Consider the following 8095-nt stretch of genomic DNA (forward strand, 5'->3'; position numbering starts at 1 on the left):
ACATGGAATAAATGTATTCTGCAGAAATTTTTAATCACAGTTTGATTGAAATACAGGATAAGGTCGTCTACTTTAAAATATTCGACAAAAAAGAAATATTCTGAAAAATTTGACTGAATTTGGATTACCTTCTCCGATTCAAGATGAACAAACCTCTGATGATATTTATAATACCTTCTTTAGAAGTCCTCTTGAAACAAACAAATCAAATAATTCTGAAGAAGTAAATCGACCTAAATTAATCGATCAAAGATATGTATTCAAGGCTATTATTGATAGTGCAACCGACAATTGAGGCAAAAGTATTTTGTGGATGCTTCCAATGGAACTGAAAACCTTTTTAATCAATTTATTGTTGGTTCAAGTAAGATCTGCAGTGTGTATGTCATTGGCTGTAGCATCATCAGGAATTGAGCAATCCTTTTCAGTAGAGGTACAATCACTCTCCCAACTTTCAAATTACTGTTGAATGTATTTGGGGAAGGAGAATCTGTTTATCCAATTTACAAAAATGATTCCTTTGGAAAGGTTCTTCAAGAAACACCATTCATAATCTGGGATGAATGTATAATGAGGGCTCACATTAAGCCATTGATTGAACATTATGAGATCTTAGATTGAATAATAAACTTATGGATGTCATAATCGTCGTTTTTGCTGGAGATTTTAGAGACTTTACTAGTAATTTCAAAAGATACCCCAGCTAATATTATAAAAGAAGCTCTAAAGTCATCACATATTTGGAAAATATTAAAAAAACTCAATTTAAGCACAAACTTGAGAGCTCATCTTGGGGGAATAGACCCTGGAATTTCTGATACAATTATTGAAAATTGATGATGGAATTATAGAAAATGATAATGGTTCTAGAACTGTCAATAGAAAAGAAGAAATGAATAAAATTAATCTTGAAAAACTGGATAGTAATTTCTGTGAATATCTATTTGTTGATACAATTTTAAGCACTGATGAGTGCTGTCCATTATCCACAAGAATTTCTTAATGCACTCAATCCAACAAGATCTCCATCTTATACAATGTAATTAAAAGTTGGTTCTCCAATTATGTTTTTATGTAACCTTAAACCTCCCAATTTGTATTATGGTACCAGACAACAGGTGAACAAATCTATGAGTAACAATATCATAGCGTCTCGGCCTTTCACCCAGAGGTCCCGGTCAGGCATGGCATTTTCACACATGCTACAAATCATTCATCTCATCCTCTGAAGTAATGCTTAACTGTGGACTCGGAGGTTAAACAAAGAAAAAAAAAACAATATCATTGCAGCTATAATTCTTACTAGGCCAGCAGCAGGATTTATTCCTCAAATCCCTATGATTCCTTTAGATCTACAATTCCCCACCAGAGTTTCTTTTGCTATTACTATTAACAAGTTGTAAGGTCAAACTTTCAATCACATTGGAGTGGATCACTGTTCAGAGCGTTTTTCCCATGGCCAGTTTTATATCTAGAACTGGAAATCCTAACAACCAAATAATCTTGATACCAATGGATGTTAAAACATGAAATATAATTTATCCAGAAGTTTTATATTTCTCTTTTATTATATTTTATGAAATTCTATTGTATTGAAAAGTTATTCATTCAGATTAATCTATTTTATTTAATAAGTTGTGACTAGCAATAACTCTGAGAACTACAGCAAACACATAATCACTAAAACCTTATTTTCAGTTTTGGAAGTTCTATACACATTCAGTGCAGGCAAAGCCGCAACAAAGGATGCTGGTATTCTAAATATTTACCATACTTTATAGTTTTGTACCTCCACATTAACAATAGGTTGACTTCTAACCATATGCTGATGGACGACCAGTATGATTTTCACATTGGCAAGGGCACAGAGGATGCTATTCTTAGAGTAATGTTTTTGGCTTAGACCACCGAGTGCGGGTATGTACTGGGTGTCTTTTTGGACATATCCGGGGCCTTCAATAACTTGTGGTGGCCCTCTGCTTTGTTTCAGTTGCAGCGGCATGGCTGCATGCAAAATGAAATTAAGAATCTCTCGAGTTATTTCAGCAACAGAACCGTTGTTCTTCGTGACGGCGGTTCGGAAGTAGGAAAGACCCTGTCAAAAGGTTGTCCGCAAGGTAGTGGTTTAGGTCCACTCATCTGGGTCGTTAAGTTCGACTCTAATGCAGTTGCGGATGCCAGTGGCTGCCGCATCGTGGCTTATGCCGACGATAGGTTTCTGCTGGTCGAGGGTCATTCGCGTGCTGAGATAGAACTCAGAGCGACACAGGCATGCAAGGTACTAAGGTTGTGAAGACTTCAGCATAATTTGGTTTTCAGTGCAGAGAAAACCACTATGATGTTTCTTAAAGATCGTCTAGCCGCGAACCCGTCACCCGCGGGTTGTGATGGACGGCCTTCCGATTAGGTATATCACCGTTCAGAAATATCTGAGTGTCACCCTTGATGAGAGGCTTCAATTCAAGGAAAATGTTCAGTTTGTCGCAAGGAAAGCTATAGATGCCTGGTTTGGTGTTCGTTGAGTCATCCATCCCGATTGAGGGTTGAATTATTGTACCATGCGTATTCTTTACAAAGGTGTTTGCGAGGCCATAATGTTGTACGCTGCGTCCGTCTGGACTTATCGTTTACAATTCCAGTGTTATAGGGACATTTTACTGCGAGCCCAGAATCTTCTATTGTCAGCTGTTGTCGAAGTCTATAGAACTGTCTCGAGAGAGACAGTCTCTGTGATCGCCGGCATAAAACCCATTGACATTTTAGTTATGGCACGTAACAAGCGGTATGTTTCGGTAAGAGAAAGTATGTAAACATACTTTCTGTTCTGCGACGGTAACCTCAGTAACTTTATGAAAGTTGAGTCCCTCAGTAAATGCATGAGGGTCGATTCTCCTTACACTCCAGCCATGTATCAGGGGCCGTCCAGATACACTCTGCTTATCGTCCTCCACGGTCATATGTGTCCACGGTGGTCACTTCCACTAAAATCCTTCGATACCCGTCAGTCACCATTCCTCCCCGCGAGGGTGGGGGTAGGAAAGGTATCATCAATGGTCAATCCAAAGGTGCCTCTCCGGTAGGTAAAAGTGTTCCCCTCATTAATACACGCTAAGTCCAGGGATGCAGCCATCTCGGTCAACAATCGTCCCCTTGCGTCTGTTCTGGCAGACCCATGTCGTTGACCACGGATTGAAATCGTGGACCTGCAATCAATGCAGGTCGTCGCGTAGCTATGTCTCCAGCAAGCGCAGACAATACATCCTTGAATCGTTCAGTGCTTACATTAGGCGACACATAGCAGCTATATACATAGATTCCGGCAATCCTGGCCCGAACAAAACCATACTCGCATAGTGGCTCAAGAATCAGCAGAGGAGAGCACACCCATATTGCCGATCCACCGTCTGCCGACTCCAACCAGTCCGCACCGCCGGGCCGGATATGGTTCGGAGATAATTGCTATATCAGCACTCATCTCCGATACACTACGTGTCAAAATATCTTGGGCAGGTGCCGATTGATTCGAATTTATTTGAACACAAACTTCATTTCCGAGTAGAAACACGCCTGGTCCTCCCCGGTTCGCCATACTCCTTGTAGATGCAAGAACCTTTGGTCACGCAACGGTGCCTCTCAGTTTTACATGTCAGGTACCTAGTTGTCTTCACGCACTCAGCACCCCGATGGTCCTCATCACCACAGTTAAAGCAGGTGTTTTCCCTGTTTACATCACTACAATTTCTGGAGAGGTGCGCCAATTCGAAACACTTTGATCTTAGCCAAGAGACTGAGAACCGATGCCAATTCGAAACACCTATAGCATTTTAATGGGGCCTCAGTAGTATCTACCTGGCAAGATATAAGTCCTACCTTTACCGATTATATCAGCGGCCAAAGCCGCAGGAAGCTGACTGACATGTGACAATTTAGTTTACCCGAAACCCTCCCTGATGGAGATGCCAGCAGCTTCCATACTGGGCAACTCCATAATTCTTTCAAGCCCCTGGAGTACATCCTCGTTGTCAATAACTTTCTCAAGATCGCGTATACGTTATGTTGCCATCTTTGTTTTAGATGTGACATTATTCACTTTGAATGACAAGCGTCTCGGTCCTACAATCCGGATCCACGGGCTTCTCAGTCTTCCATGCATTAGTTAATCTACCAGCAGGCGATAGTAAATAATACGTTTCGCCTGTATTTCTACCCTCACTCTCAAGGATTTTCTTCACATAAGTAGCAGTTTTTACTCCGTATACCTCGATCTGCAGCATCATAAGGCGTCCACCACTGTTTTTTCTCACTTTCTCAACCACTTTGATGAGTGTCTGCGCTAAGCCACCGGCACCACCAGAATCCGTGAACACAATGTGAAATTTGGTTTTCACCGGTACCGCTACTCCCAATTCGTCACCAACTAATCTGGCTTCCATGGTGGCCATAAGAACATTCCCAGCCATCAACCCAGAACCCCTCAAAATTCAGGACACCTGTGGGTGTCTGGCCGCCAATCCATCAAGTAGACGGCCAGCAGTCGCCTCATGTAAATCCACCACTGCCATTGTATCCACAGTGCCATCTCTACTGCCAGGCAGGCCGACTACCATACTACAAAAGGCCTTTTTAGGCCAAGTCTTCTTTATAAAGTCAACGAGTTGCTGTGGTGGTACCCTGTTTTCTAGTGAATTTATAACTGGGCATCCAGTCATCACAGTCATCTGTGTAGCAGACTCAGCAATCTGTCTCCTTTCAATCCCTTGGGCAGATTTATCATACACCTTCCTGAATTCCTTAACCATTGTAGACAGTTCTCCCTCCATAGTTTGCTATCACGGGAATCAACAGCTGTTCACTCACACAGTTGCCACCAATCCAACTAACCTGTACAGCTTCCGGTGCACGTGGTCTTTGTAACACTTTACTAAAATCATTATAAAAAACATTTAACACAATAAAAATTGTGCAAACTCGTACGATTCATCCACAGTCTAGTCTATCACTTAAGCACAAATAATCCATAACTCAAACAACACCACTAATATCTTTCACCTTCTGGGAGTACTAACTACGAGAGCCTTCCTACATCTTCAGTAATTCAACAACAGACCTACTCCCCTTGGCCTATCATTCAGTGTGTATAAATCCATGATGTACTCTTCCCATATCTTTTTCACTTCATTCCTCTCAGTTACTATGCACTTGTTTTTTGACTCGGATCTGATACACTGTACAACGTTTTCCATTTTTTTGAATACCATTTCTGCAGCATCTTTGTACATTAGATAGTATCTCCCTTCTTCTTCTTCTTGTTTTTCTATCGCAGTACACTGTTCCTGTAACCACTTTTCTCTTGCTATCTCAGTTGTTCTTCTTAATTCATTATTAAGCTTTCTATAGTTCCTTTTACCTTCCTCTGTTTGAACATCATTTTTTCCATTTTCTTCTTTCATTCATTTTTTCACTCCTGTATTCTTTCTCTGTTCTTAATTCCTGTCGTTTCTTCAGCTTCTTCTTTTATACTGTTTTTAACATTTAACCAATGATCAGTCACAATACTTGGCTCCCCTCCTGTTCTCAATTTTTTCCAGTATGCTATTTTGCATCTCTTTGTTTCTTAATTTTTTCAAATCATAGGTACTTCGTTTCTGACCAACCTTTATTTTCTTGAGATTCAAATGGATTTCTGCTACTACTAAGTTATCATCAGAGTTTATATCTGACCCTGGGTAAGCTTTTGCATTTTTCATACAGTTCTTATAACTTTGTTGTATGATCATGTAATCAATTTGATACTTCTCTCCATCCAACCTCAACAGCCTTGTATATCTCCTTCTTTTATGATTTTCAAACATTGTGTTTCCCACTACCATATCATTTTCCATGCAGAACTCAACTAATCTCTCTCCTCTTTTGTTTCTATCACCTAAACCATATTTTCCTATTATCTTGTCTCCTTTCTTCACCAACCACAGAATTTCAGTTACCCATCATCAATACACATGCCTTTTTCCTTTCTTTCTCTAATATATTTTCCAGCTTTCCATAGTACTCCTCAACTTCTTCTTCAGTATACTGTGGTGTTGACATGTATACTTGAATTATTACAAGATCTATATGACCTTCTATCCTTATCATCATCAGGCAATCAACATATTCCACCGTAATTACTCTTCCTTTTAGTTTCTTTTTTATTAATACACAAACTCCATTCTTACCACTTCTTTCAGCACTTGAGTAGTACAAGTGGAAGTCCCCACTCTACATTTCTCCATTTCCTCCCAATCTCACCTCACTCATTCCAAGTGCATTTAATTTATTTCTAATCATTTCTTGTTTTTAGTTTTCAAGCTTACCCTTTTGTAGTAATGTCAGTACATTCCGTGTTCCTATTCTTATTGTATTTCCTGTTTTCTTTTTAATTTTTCCAGCCCTCCCTGCACAATATACACTTTTGGATAAATGTTTTTATATATATACTTTTGGTTAAATGTTTCAACAAATCTTGCTGTGGTGACTGGAATTTTTGACCTTTTGCCTTTCTTATGTCTGCCAAAGTGTTTGTTGAAATATTTCTATCTGGTTCTATATTTCAAGATACAAAGAAAAGATAATCTTGTTACTATGATATAATTATCCTAATTTTTACACATGTTCAAGCCCATCTGGCAGCAACCTATTCTAGCTAAAATGAATGGCAGTGTTTACTAAGTAAACTACAATAAAAAAAAAGAAGAAATCAGTCTTGTTACTATGATGTATGCAGTGTTAATTTTGCAAAGTAAATCTGAGCCCACAAAGCATGTACAAACGGACGGGACAGATGTTACGGGCTGTACGTTGTAGCAGAATAATGGACTGTATTATGAATAAATAATTACACACTGATTGATAACTAAATAGACTATATTTATAAGATTAACAACATTAAATTATATTACTATAATGAAGAGGCCGTACTGGCGTGCATGTATAGTCTAAGACTGTCCAACTCCGAATAATTAGTATAACAGAATGTTCTTAATACTAAAGCTGCCCATAGGGCGCGCTGAATGTCTGATTTTAAACCATACAGACGTCAGCCATTTCATTTCATGAACACATATTTCAAAAGAGAATGGAAATAGCTATAAAATTTTCTTGCAAAAATGATACAAGTAAAACATTATTTGGAACAGAACGGAACACAAGGATAGCAAGAGAATTTGTATCCCCATACTAATCACAGAACCTGGACAAACGTCCCTTGATGCAGAGTCTTTCTTTATCAGGCATGTAATTTATTTAGTGGCGGTTATATTTATTTTAATTTATTTATGGACGGAATTATTTGTTGCGTTCTGATCCTTTACACTGGGGAGAAATTGTTGACCATGGGAGATTAGCCACATATGAACTTCATTCTCCTGGCATGATTCTCCTTCAGACTGTACCCTGAAGTTCTTTTAGTGCTAGAGACTTCCAGCCTAGCACGAATGCACCTTTCAGGGGCCTCTAGCATTTAGGGGATGCAATGCGCTCCCTTTTCTGGAAGGAGTCGCGTGGCAGTGACAAAATGTCCTTATGCTCTTAGACTATACAGCACATATATCAAAAACTTTCCCATTCCAACAAGGAATACAGTAAACAAGCATTTTCTATTCTCTAATTATTATGTTTAAAATATTTTTTAATAACTTTTAAATGAATTAAAAGTACACTTATCCATTTGTTTTATCTTTTAAAGTCTCATACAGTCTATTTTCAAATAATAAGCAGACAGGAGTAGGTTTCTTAATGAACAAGAAGATGAGGAAGAGAGTAGAGTATTTCAAAATGCATAGTGATAGATTCATTGTAATAAAGATAAAATCAAAACCTAAACCGACAATGATTGTTAACATCTACATGTCTACAAGTGCTCATGATGAAGATGAGGTAGAGTGTGTATACGAAGAAATTGGCGAAGCAATTAAACACATAAAAGGAGATGAAAATTTAATAATAGTTGGAGATTGGAAGCAAGCATTGGAAAAGGCAAGGAAGAAAAATATAGTGGGTGAATACAGGCTGGGCAAAAGGAACAAAAGAGGGGACCAACTTATAGAGTTTTGCATGA

Source organism: Lycorma delicatula, chromosome 4, assembly GCF_047948215.1.
Source record: "Lycorma delicatula isolate Av1 chromosome 4, ASM4794821v1, whole genome shotgun sequence".
NCBI lineage: Eukaryota > Metazoa > Arthropoda > Insecta > Hemiptera > Fulgoridae > Lycorma > Lycorma delicatula.